Source organism: Lycium barbarum, chromosome 2 (assembly GCF_019175385.1).
Source record: "Lycium barbarum isolate Lr01 chromosome 2, ASM1917538v2, whole genome shotgun sequence".
In the NCBI taxonomy this organism is placed as follows: domain Eukaryota; kingdom Viridiplantae; phylum Streptophyta; class Magnoliopsida; order Solanales; family Solanaceae; genus Lycium; species Lycium barbarum.
In genome coordinates this window covers 390,117-403,754 of record NC_083338.1, presented here as the reverse complement: position 1 = coordinate 403,754, position 13,638 = coordinate 390,117, and the positions used below count along the sequence as shown (strand labels likewise).

At 36.4% G+C, this 13,638-nt stretch overlaps 1 long non-coding RNA gene across 1 annotated transcript; it reads left to right on the top strand.

Moving 5' to 3' along the window:
- The first annotated feature begins 4,501 nt into the window (after positions 1-4,501).
- LOC132624954 (uncharacterized) lies at positions 4,502-7,600 on the top strand. The gene is made up of 3 exons (XR_009576585.1): positions 4,502-5,006; positions 5,869-5,919; positions 7,311-7,600. It is a non-coding gene; the product is annotated as an uncharacterized LOC132624954 (long non-coding RNA).
- The last annotated feature ends 6,038 nt before the right edge of the window (positions 7,601-13,638 follow it).

Genomic DNA, 13,638 nt, shown 5'->3' with positions numbered 1-13,638 from the left:
GTTCAGTTCCTATTATAGCATTAGCCACACTTGGGCGAACAAAAAGCCAGCATGACCTAAACTATTGTTTATTGTTAAATTGTTTGTCATAACAGAGACTTTAGTACTCCCTTCGGATAAAAAAGAGTGTCCACATAATCATTTGCACATAAATAGGTAATTTCACTAAACTTCCAATAGGTATTTGACATTTGATCGCATAGCACTTAATAGAGGTAAATTTGGAAAAATAAAGTTAATTTTTTTTTGATTTGATAAATGGACACTCTTTTTGATCCGAAGAGAGTAATAAACTACAGGAAGCAAATAGTGGATATAGAACTATTGGGCCCAACAATTAGTACCTTCAAAAGGAAGCTTCAAATTATTAGATCTTCTAGGTCAGGATCAACATTTTTAGCAATAAAGCAAGCTTCAATTTTTTTATTCTCAATTCTTGATGTTGAGTCCAGTTATTCATGCGATGCAAATGCTTTTCGTGTTGTTTCATTTAGGGCGTGTTCGAATGTTTTCCAGAGAAAAAAAGTGAGTTTCTTATTTATTTTCTCGTGTTTGGCACATAAGCAAAAAATAATACTCCTTCTGTTCCAATTTATGTGATACACTTTTCTTTTTAGTCTGTCCTAAAAAGAATGATACATTTCCTCATTTGGCAACAATTTAACTTTAAACTTTATCTTTTACGCTTAACTAGATGATTTATAAACACACAAATATCTTTGACTTATTTTAAACCTTAAAATTCAAAAGTTTTCATTTATTTCTTAAACTCCGTGATCAATTAAACTATATCAAATAAATTGGGACGGAGAAAATATCCTAAAAGCATTTGCATATAATCTAAACAAATACTATAGTAGGTGGAGTGGGAGTAGGGGTGCTGGGGATGGGGACCCCGGGAATCGATGTGAAGGTGAGGTGTGTTGGAGGTATGCTCAGTCAACAACTCAATCAAACAACAAGGGTATGCTCGGATCCTCACTTGTATACAATGTGAAGAATCCAAATCCATTATCAACAAGCTATGTGATACTATTATTCTTTATAGTGTCCTAATAATATAATACTTTGACACCCACATAACAGCTAATTGTCTATTTTTTATTGCTGAATGGTTTCTCATGATCAAGATTTGACATGTACATACCTATATTTTAGTTCACATGCAATAGCTAGTTTTATTCTTGGTTTTTCCAACCACTTACATTGGTCGGCCATGATAACCTTATCTAGGACCAGACATGAGATTTAATTTACAACCTTATCAAAGAATATTTGTATAAGTTTATCACAATTATATCAGCACATATTGTAACTAAACTATAACAAAAGATATTGAAGGAGAAAATAGAGAATAAGTTTCTGCTGTTTTATATTGTTTTGGTGCAACAACTAGGAACATGATATGTAGATTATTTTCCTTTTTCTGTACAGAAAGTGATCATACTTTACCCTATGATATGTGCAAAAACAAAACTATTAAGTTATATTTGAAAGCCACTATGCATTCTGTAACTCTATACACTAAAGACTATGGCAAATGGAGAAAAAAGTCAGCTGGAACATATCAGGACAGAATTGCTCAGAACACAGGAAAATAAATATGCAATTCAAATAATCACAATATTGGCATTTTAGATGAACTAGAGATGTTTCCACAAGTCATAAAAAGTAGTGAATTTGATAAACTGATTGATGCATTGATAAGTGAAATCACAACCATGAATGGGGAATAAAATATGGGACCTAGTTGAATAATCTGAAGGATTTACTCTAATATTTTCTTGAAAGCACAGATCATATATAGTCCTCATCCAGTGTACCTTTGATCCCCTACATTGATCTAGGGATCAAAAAGGTGCCTAATTTTTGTAAATATGCTTTCTTGGTCATTTTTCTGTAAAGCGAACTGCAAAAGAATTATATGTAGCAATTTTGCTGAGTAACAACCGTGTATAAATTGATACTTATAATGCTACGATGAAGTGATAAGTACTCCTCCATCTTTAACTAGAGATTTCGTGTTCGAGCCCCTGAAACGGGGTCGTCTTTGTAGGAGCGCTTTACCTGCCAAAAAGGGACTTCCCGGCGCAAATCTGAATTAGTCAGCCCCCAAAGCGGATACCAAACACCGGGTGGAAAACCCAAAAAGAAAAAACATTTATACTTCTATGTACCATTTATTCAAGTTGACCAACAAGTCACAACTCAAATCATACACTATCATTGAGTTCAACCTTCCTTATTTCCCTATTAAGTATGTGGGAAAAACATGCAGAGGAAGATACTTGAATCAGTATTAGTTTTTGAATTTTCACAACATAGACACAAAATTTAACATGAACTCAATTTCAGTACTGATTCATATAAGGATTCAAGTGAATCTTTATTCATAAAAGAAAAAAAGAAGGAATAAAAGAACTCACAGTATTCTTCCTTTTAAGACCAGAAAGACGCAAGAGTGATGATGCAAAAAATGTAAGAAGAAGGAGCAAGTTTGGTCACACAAAAGTAATAAAATGAACAAGAGACTTAGGAGCAAGGTGGTTCTTTTTAATCAATTGCTTTATTAAAAAGGAAAATGATCTTGTATTATTTGTAGAGCTATGGTGCCTGGTGGCCCTCCTCCCTTCGTATACGCGTTTTAAAGCCGTGAGGTGCGCCAAAGCGGACAATATGTACAAGCAGTTTATAACACGTTATCAGCACGATGCTCGAAACCTCTGTTGTGGACTGGGGCCAGAAGACCCTCCACTTGTATACGCGTTTGAAAACCGTGAGGGGGCCAGAAGTTCCCCAAAGCGGACAGTTTATACAAGTGAGCTATGGTGCCTGGTGGCCCTCCTCCTTCGTATACGCGTTTTAAAGCCGTGAGGTGCGCCAAAGCGGACAATATGTACAAGCAGTTTATAACATGAAGTTCCCACATCGCTCGCACACGGGATTGTGTGCGTGCTTATAAGCTGGGCCTGAAGCCTTTACTTGTATACGCGTTTTAAAGCCGTGAGGTGCGCCAAAGCGGACAATATGTACAAGCAGTTTATAAAACGTTATCAGCACGAGACTCTGTTATCTCGAGCAAATACTTCAAAACCTCGAAGGTATTGATTTCTTCGTTTTCCTTTACTAATGGCAAATCTTACTAAATGTGAATTTGTAGCCTTAGATATATCCGGTAATAGATATATGTCTTGGATTCTTGATGCCGAGATTCACCTTAATGCGATGGGTCTGGAAGACACCATCAAAGATAAAAATGAGGCATCAAACCAAAACCGTGCTAAGGCAATGATATTCCTCCGCCGTCATCTTGATGAGAATTTGAAAATGGAATATCTCACGGTTAAAGATCCTCTTACGCTGTGGAATGATCTGAAAGATAGATATGATCACCTGAAGATGGTCATACTTCCACAAGCACGTTTTGATTGGCTCCATTTAAGGTTCCAAGACTTTAAATCTGTTAAGGCATATAATTCTGCAATGTTTAAAATTATTTCTCAATTGAAATTATGTGGTGAAAATATTACTGATGATGATATGCTGGAGAAAACATTCTCCACTTTTCCTGCCTCGAGTATGCTCCTGCAGCAGCAATACCGAGAGATGAAGTTCAAGAAATATGCTGAACTAATCTCACATCTTTTAGTGGCTGAACAACATAATGAATTACTGATGAAAAATCATGAAAGCCGACCCACTGGTACTGCCCCATTCCCTGAAGTGAATGAGGCAAATTTTCGCCATTCTAGGCGTGGAAGAGGTCGTGGCCCCAGTCGTGGTCATGGTCGTGGTCGAGGAAGGAATTTTAATCATGATTCTCGTTATGCACCATATAATACCCTTCACCACCAGCAGTGTAAAAGGAAGGATGAAAAGCATGATGTTGTGCAAAAGAAAAATTCAGAAAATAATTGCTTTCGATGTGGAGGAAAAGGGCACTGGGCACGTACCTGTCGTACGCCAAAGCACCTTGTTGATCTATATCAAGCCTCCCTCAAAAGGGCAGAAAATGATGCCGAAGCAAATTTTATTTCTGAAGATAATGTTGAGCCTATGCATTTAGATGTGGCAGATTTCTTTGAAATCCCTGAAGGAAAAATAGATCATCTGATCGGTGATGGATCTGTATTAACTTAGATATTTCATACATGTCATTTGTATTAGCTAATGTGGTTATGTTTCCATATATAAGTAATAAAGTGTGTGTAATACTTTGTCTAATCAAAATATCTACTTCGATGTTTACTTTGCCTATTTTTTCGTTTTGAAGAATATATGGAAAATCCTCAAATATTATTTGGATCAATGACAAATCATGAAGATATTTGTGTGATTGATAGTGGAACAACGCATGCTATATTTGTTACATCCCGTATTTTTGAACGTCGGATTAATTATAAGTTGAGGTGGGGCCCACACGTCAAGATTGTTTTTGGGACATGTGACAAATTATATGAATCACATATGTGAAGTTAAACACAACTCAAGAAGGACCCTTGGGCCAAATCAAAGTGGAAGTCCTCCAAACGAATATTTTTAAGAAAACGTTTTCGGGTGACCTGACTTTGGGGGGCAAAAACGGTATTATAAGTTTGGAATTTGGAAAAATACCAAGAAATAGAAGTTGTAGATAATTGAATTATCTTTCCAACCATAGGTCGTGGGTTCCCAGGTGACGTCGGGACAAGGAGATATGGACGTTTTAATGCAGAAAGGTTAGTGGGCTAGGCCCAATCCGAGCCCAACCGGGTTAGGCCCATTACCCAAGTTTTTATAAGTGAAAATTTCGGCCTTCCTCCTCATTTTAAGACCTGTAACAACCAGAAAATTCTGGAAAGAGAGAGAGAGGAGCTTTGGAGAGAAGAAAAACTAATTTTGACCAAAATCCGAGCCCCGAATCCCGAAGCCCATGAAGGGAAAAGTGTTGTACGCTGCGTTGTCTTCAATTTGAGCTAAAAATCAACCAAGGAGGAGGGTGATAACGTGGTGGCTGAATTCTTAAGGTATGAATAAGGTTCCTTTTCATTGCTAACAAGTTTATTTAAAGTTTTAACGGATTAGAACGGGAAAATAGCGATATAAATTCGTCCGTTGGCATTGTGAATTATGGAATGAGATTTGAAGAGAATTTTGGATGAAAATAAATGTAGTTCACTTGTATAATGTGGAGGAAAAATGGTTTAAGATGGCATGAAAAATTGTTGGAAAATGATTATAGGAACTTATGTGATTTTAATGTAATTTTATGTAAATATGGAAATGAAGTTTTAAATGTGAATGGCTATGTTGGTTGGTGGATTTGGAGGGATGTAAGTCCATATTAGCATGAAAGGTTGGTTGTTAAGTTGTTATGGGAAGTTTTGTGATTTTATGGTAGATTTATGTAATTATGAAAATGGAATTGTTAAGGTGTAAATTATGATTATGGTTGATGAAATTGGAAGATGGAAATATGTTATGAATATGTAGGTTGAAGATTTGAAGTTTTGGGTGAATTATGTTTTGGTGGAAAGTTTGTATATTTTGTATATCTTGTGAATATTTCGTAGAAATGATATGAAATATTTCCAAATTATATTGTGATGATCTAGATGATGAATGTGAAACCATTGAGGTTAGTTTGGAAATTGAAGTTGAAATGAAGGTTATGACATTATGTTGGGAAGATAGCTAGTTAAGTTATATTGTGTTTACAGTGATTGTTGTTGTTGTTTATGTTGTTGTTGATTGTTTTGGCCGAATTAAATTCTCGGGGATGCTATATGTATAGGGGAGATGCTGCCCAAATTTCTGTAGGCAATTATGAATAAAGATTGAACACTTAAAGATTGGAAATTGAGAATTGGTAAATGTGACCAATTGCAGATTTTGGGCGAAACGGGAATTGAATTTGGAAAGGCGTAAAGAGCATACAAGGTATGTAAAGCTATCCCGATTATTCTTTTGGCATGTCCTAGGTGTACTAGGATCGGATTCGAGCCTCGGAAAGTATTCTGCTCATCGGAATCCGCATTTGAAAATACCCCTTTTTCATTCAATGGAATTGAACCCTATAAGTATGCTTTATTGAAAGAATTGTGCAAACTTCCGCAAATTGTTTAGAAAATTATGGAATGTCCCCAGAATCTCCGTAGGTGACTTTATAAGCTTAAAATACGTAATTTGAGCCCACCGCTTCGTTTGTCCCGAGGTGGGCCCACTTTTTCCGATTTTACCCTTTTAGTGGTTATGACTTGTCTTCGAGCGTTTTTTTTTAAAGAAATGTTTTTAACTACGCTTGTAATTACTAAATAAAACTTGTTTTAAATATTCCATTAAGTCTTGTAAAACTGTTTCGGAACTTGGAAACGAACTTAGAAAGATTATGCTTCTGTAATCCATTATGACATCCGAAATACACTCACTATGATTCTGTCCGATTTCATTATTTCGATTTGTCATCCGATAGGTCTTATTGAGTCTCTGGAAATATATGACATTCGTTTGAATTATTTTGATAAGCCCCATAATGTATTTTGAAACATGAAAATGATTACAAAAAGCTTATTTTGACATATGCTATTGGGATATCCGAAATGCATACACTATGATTACTGCTCCGCTTCTGTCATATGGTTTGTCATCTGAATTATGCTACTGAGTCTCCGTAAATGTGCTATATTTTAATTTGCATTAGTTTCTCACTACTCCATTCGTGGATGCCCCAATGTTTCCCACACTGAGCCCGGGCCAGGATATGTTGTCAAGCGTATTCCTCTGCATTGTTCGCCGTGCCTCGATGTGAGGGGGCAGGTATACATGTACATGGGTTGTGGAGTATGCTGTGCCATGTACACACTCTGATATGATATGATATGATCTGATATGGCCATCTGATATGATATGTTATGTTACGGGGTTATCCCCTATTCTGCTCCTTATGTGTGGTGGCACCAGCGTCGGGGGGTGGCCACGTTCTGTTTGCCGAGTCCCTTGGAAGGGGTCGGATATGATATGGTATATGTTTCTGTACACACTCCTCATGTTTCGAAAATATGCATTTGATACTTCGGATGTTACACTCACTTCTCTGTAAGCTCTGTTTCGGTTATGATCTTGTTCCATAATGGGACCAGGTATGACATATGTTTCCAGCGAATATTATTTATGCTATATGATCAGCATTTTGCTAATCTGGATATTCAGTTCATTTTCTGTATCTTCTGCTTCGATTATGACTTTGTTTACTACGTTCCGTGCTTTACATACTCAGTACATATTTCGTACTGACCCCCTTCCTTCGGGGGCTGCGTTTTCATGCCGCGCAGGTACAAACGACAGGTTTGCTGATCCGCCCGCTTAGGACTTTATTCTGCTATTTTGGAGCGCTCCTTTATCCGGAGCCCATATTTTGGTACAGTCTTCTGCTATCGTATATATGTACATTATTCAGGGGTACGACGGGGCCCTGTCCCGTCTTATGATTCTGTTATGTTCTGTAGAGGTCTGTAGACATACTTGTGTGGGTTCTGTATATGTTTTGGATGATATGATCTGTGACAGCCTTATCGGCTTCCATGTACTATGTCGGTTCATTTATGATAATTACTAACGCCAATTGATTTTTTTTCATTTAAAAATATTCTGCTGATATGCTAGTTTGGGTTATTGGGTACGTTTGGGTGTCCAGCACGGACACTAGTCGCGGCCTACGGAGTTGGGTCGTGACAATATTCAAAGATGAGAAATACTTTTCTCAATTGCGTAGAAAAGGGGGAAATATTAATACAATTTCTGGCAATTCGAAATTAATTGAAGGCTCCGGAAGAGCTACTATATTTCTACCTAAGGGGACGAAACTTGTTATAGAAGATGCACTATTCTCTTCTAGATCCCCAAGAAACTTGTTGAGTTTCAAAGATATCCGCCGTAATGGGTATCACGTTGAGACATTAAATGAAACAAATGATGAATATCTTATCATTACAAAGAATGTCTCCGGCCAGAAATGTGTTTTGGAGAAATTACCAACTTTGTCTTCTGGCCTGTACTATGCAGAAATTAGTACAATGGAAGCACACTCAATCGTAAACCAGAAGTTTAACGATTCAGGAACTTTTGTGCTTTGGCATGACCGAATGGGTCATCCTGGATCAATAATGATGAGACGAATTATTGAAAATTCAAAAGGGCATCCACTTAAGAACCTGAAGATTCTTGAAAGTAGTGAGTTTTCATGTGTCGCTTGTCATCAGGGCAAATTGATAACCAGGCCATCACCAATGAAAGTTGACATTGAATCCCCTGCTTTTCTAGATCGTATACATGGGGATATATGTGGACCTATTCACCCATCTTGTGGGTCATTCAGATATTTTATGGTTATAATAGATGCGTCTTCGAGATGGTCTCATGTGTGCCTCATATCGTCTCGCAACCTGGCGTTTGCGAAATTATTGGCACAAATAATACGCTTAAGGGCACACTTCCCAGATTATCCTATAAAGGCTATACGTCTTGATAATGCTGGAGAATTTACATCCCAAGCTTTTGATGATTATTGTTTATCAGTTGGGATAAAGGTTGAACATCCTGTAGCACATGTTCATACCCAAAATGGCCTTGCTGAGTCATTTATTAAGCGTGTGCAATTGATAGCAAGACCATTACTTATGAAAACACGGTTGCCTACAACCGTCTGGGGTCATGCTATTTTACATGCAGCATCTCTTGTTCGTCTTAGACCGACTCATTATAATAAATACTCCCCGTCACAATTAGTGTTTGGTCATGAACCAAATATTGCTCATCTCCGAATCTTTGGCTGTGCTGTATATGTGCCTGTAGCACCACCACAACGCACTAAGATGGGCCCCCAAAGAAGGTTAGGAATATATGTTGGGTTTGAATCACCCTCCATTATTCGCTATCTTGAGCCATTGACGGGAGATTTATTCACTGCCCGATTTGCAGATTGTCGATTTGATGAAACAAATTTTCCACAATTAGGGGGAGAGAGAAAAGAAATCAAAAGAGAAATTGCGTGGAGAGTTCCATCACTATCTCATTTTGATCCACGTACCCCTATATGTGAGCAGGAGATCCAGAAGATCATCCACTTACAGAAAATAGCAAATCAAATGCCAAACGGATTTACTGATTTGAAAACAATAACTAAGTCGCATATCCCTGCAGAGAATGTGCCTATTCGAATTGATGTTCCAAAGGGACAATCTACTAGTGTCATAGCCTCTGAATCTCATCCACGCCTGAAGCGTGGTAGGCCATTGGGCTCCAAGGATAAAAATCCAAGAAAAAGAAATACAAACAATGATCAGAATGACACTATGAAAGGATCTCATGAAGAGATTCAAGATCTGATTAATTCTGATATTCCTGAAGAAATCAGTAAACCCGAGACTTCAGTGAGTGAAGAACTATATCGTTCGAAAATTGTGGTGAATAGTGTTTTTGCATATAATGTTGCACTAAATATTATAAAGGGCAGTGAGGATCAGGAACCTCAATCTGTCGGAGAATGTCGACGAAGATATGATTGGCCAAAATGGCAAGAAGCAATTCAATCAGAATTGAATTCACTTGCTAAACGTGAGGTTTTTGGACCTGTAGTCCAAACGCCTAATGGTGTAAAATCAGTTGGTCACAAATGGGTCTTTGTACGGAAAAGAAATGAGAGAAATGAAATTGTACGATACAAAGCACGCCTTGTTGCACAAGGATTCTCTCAAAGACCCGGCGTCGACTATGAAGAAACATATTCACCAGTTATGGATGCTATAACATTTCGATACCTCATGGGTTTAGCTGTCTATGAAACCCTTGAAATACATCTTATGGATGTGGTTACAGCTTATCTTTATGGTTCACTTGATAATGAAATTTATATGAAAATTCCTGAAGGATACAAAATGCCTGAAGCATTTGGTTTAAAGTCTCGGGAAATGTATTCAATCAGATTACAAAGATCATTATATGGTTTAAAACAATCAGGGCGTATGTGGTATAATCGCCTAAGTGAATACTTGATAAATGAAGGATATATAAATGATGCCATTTGTCCATGTGTTTTTATTAAGAAAACAAAATCAGGGTTCATTATACTTGCTGTTTATGTTGATGACATAAACCTCATTGGAACTCCAGAAGAGCTCCAAAAGGCGATTGAATATTTGAAGAAAGAATTTGAGATGAAAGATCTCGGAAAGACAAAACTCTGTCTTGGTCTGCAAATTGAACATTTCGCAAAAGGGATCTTTATCCATCAATCTGCCTATACTGAGAAAGTTTTAAATCGGTTTTACATGGACAATTCGCATCCTTTAAGTACTCCTATGGTTGTTCGCTCACTTGAAGTGAGCAAAGACCCGTTCCGACCTCAGGAAGAAAACGAAGAGCTACTTGGTCCTGAAGTACCATATCTTAGTGCAGTAGGTGCACTTATGTATCTTGCTAATGCTACAAGACCTGACATAGCATTTTTTGTTAATTTGCTAGCAATATATAGCTCTTCTCCTACACGGAGGCATTGGAACGGGATTAAGCATATATTGCGATATCTGAAGGGAACTAGCGATATGGGTCTGTTTTTGGTAGTACAGATCTTGTTGGTTATGCAGATGCAGGTTATTTATCTGATCCACATAAAGCTCGATCTCAAACGGGCTATCTGTTTACATGCGGAGGTACTGCTATATCATGGCGATCGACCAAGCAGTCCATTGTTGTTACTTCTTCAAATCATGCTGAGATAATCGCTATTCATGAAGCAAGTAGAGAATGTGTGTGGTTGAGATCAGTGATACATTTCATCAGAGAAAGATGTGGCTTGAAGTGTGATACAAAAATGCCCACAATATTATATGAAGATAATGCTGCATGCATAGCTCAATTAAAAGGAGGTTTCATAAAAGGAGATAGAACAAAGCACATTTCACCAAAGTTATTTTTCACACATGATTTCCAGAAGAATGGTGATATTGATGTGCAACAAATCCGTTCAAGTGACAATCCTGCAGATTTGTTCACTAAATCTTTGCCAACTTCAACTCTTGAAAACATGATATTCAAGATTGAAATGCGAAGACTCCGACATCTGAATTTTGGTCTTCGTCGGGGGGAGTGAAATACGTGTTGTACTCTTTTTTCCTTAACCAAGTTTTGTCCCATTGGGTTTTCTTGGTAAGGTTTTTAATGAGGCAGCTCTCAAAGCGTATTTCTAGATATGTGCACTCTTTTTCCTTCATTATGACTTTTTCCCACAGGGTTTTTTTTTAATAAGGTTTTAACGAGGTACATCATCTATTAATGGACATCCAAGGGGGAGTGTTATAAATATCTCAAATAGTGGATATCCATTAAGTTATAAATATCCCAAAATATCCCAAAATATCTCAAAATATCTCATGTTCTGTTGCTCCTATAAATAGGATGCACAGATGCAATGTTGAAAGAGCAGAAATAATATAATCTGATATCTCTCTACATATTCTCTCTACATATTTCTTCTGTGTATTTACTTATAGTTTTTATTTTATAATACGTTATCAGCACGATGCTCGCGATGAGGGGGTGTGTTGTGAACTTGAAGTTCCCACATCGCTCGCACACGGGATTGTGTGCGTGCTTATAAGCTGGGCCTGAAGCCTTTACTTGTATACGCGTTTTAAAGCCGTGAGGTGCGCCAAAGCGGACAATATGTACAAGCAGTTTATAACAAAATGAGATAATTTTATCATTTATCTCCTTTTTTTGGCACAAGAGAGACCTACTTACCTTTAAGTAAGGGTCAATTTTACCCCTTAACTATTTGAAACTGGACAATATTAGCCTCCATTCCCTGGGGCGAAATTGGTCATGTTTCCATTCTACTATAGATGTGACAGTATTTAATTAAGGAAAAAGGGTCAAATATATCCCTCTACTTTCACAAATAATTTACATTTAACCTTCGTTATACTCATCATTAGCCTTTTGTTCAAGTATACCCTTTTCCTTAACAGAGCCAAGGGTACGGGCAAAGTATAATGGTAAATTTGCCCATTTTCTTGAAGTATAGAGATAATTTTTGCTCTCTTGGGTATTATTTCTTTGTTTTTGTCTTTCATCACATATTTTTCAAGTAAAACTCTTGACATGACTTACTTTAAATGTTTAGCTTCACTTTAGATAAGAAACTACTAAGTAAACATTGATATAATTTTCTTGAAGTATATACCAAAAGAAATAATTAAAGTAGAGTTTGTGTAATATACATCTTCAGGGTAAATAATTTATATACTATCAAGTCATATTTATAGCAAAAATGTCATTGAACTATTAAAAATAAGATAAAAATGTCTTCGATGGTTGCGAGCTGGTTAATTATATCGCTATGCCGTTGACAAACCTGCAAGTCTAATGTATTCCATTTTAAAATTTTATTTTTTTGCTGTGATGGACTCCACCTTTGAAACTCGAACTCTAATCTCAACAAAAGACCCAAATAAAAAAAAATAAAAAATAAAAAAAGTGAAAGAATGATCTCTCACGCTCTAAAAGAAAGTGCATACACACACTATGGCAGTTCATCAAATTATGTCTAATTGGCACGATTTTGCTTGAATTCAGGTGTTCAATAAGTACTGGTTGGAGTTTAGGTGCTAAATTTAAAGTATCCGATAAGTTTAACGCCCATATATAAATTTGGCCTTAATTAAATATAGAGAAAGATACTGAAAAATGCAATCAGTTATTGGATTTTACGTAAACCTAAGAGAAGAAGCACATGCACTCCACCTAAGTATTGAGATATGCTAACTAAGGATATAATAATCACTTTCAATATTTTTAATGTTGAGGTGTGCATATCCTGAGGAATTGAGATAATATTTTAACCCTGGCTAGTGCAGCATTATTGATCTTGTGTTTCGTGTTGTCTCAAAAGATTTTTTATTTTAACATAGTGTCATGACCAATGCAAATCTGACAAAATTGCAGAATCCCATTAATAAATTAAAGAGAAGATGGCGAGATGAGAGGAAATTTAAAATTTAAAAAGCGGGTGGGTGTGGGAGATCATTTAAAAACAAAAAGTGTCAAATCGAAAATGCAATAAAAAAAATTATGTTTAGTTTTTGGTACAGAAATGTCATTGAACTATTAAAAATAGGAGTTTTTGGTGCAGAAAGCCATTGAACTATTAAAAACGAAATACCCATTTTATTATAAAAAAACGCATTTTATTTTTGTCTATTAGCTTAAAAAACAAGCCATTTTGACGTCGGACTGTAAATATCTTCAGTTGTAGCAAACTGTCCAGTTATGTTCCTATGCCGTTAACTGACCTCCAAGTCTCACACATTCAATTTTAAAATTTTATTTCTTTGCTGAGATGGACTTCACCTTAGAAACCTGCAAAGTAATTAAGTTACATCAAGATGCAAGACTGACCTAGCAAAAAATGCAAGAGGTGGCAATACAAATTATGTTTGTTCAAAAGTCTATTAATCTTACCTCTTATTGCTAGTAAGTTTGTTATCTACTTGCTCAGCATTTACATTTGTTCATACAAAAGTAATAAATTAAAAAGAAGAATGACCAATTCTACCCCCAAACTATTTGAAATGAGATAATTTTATCATTCATTTCATTTATTAT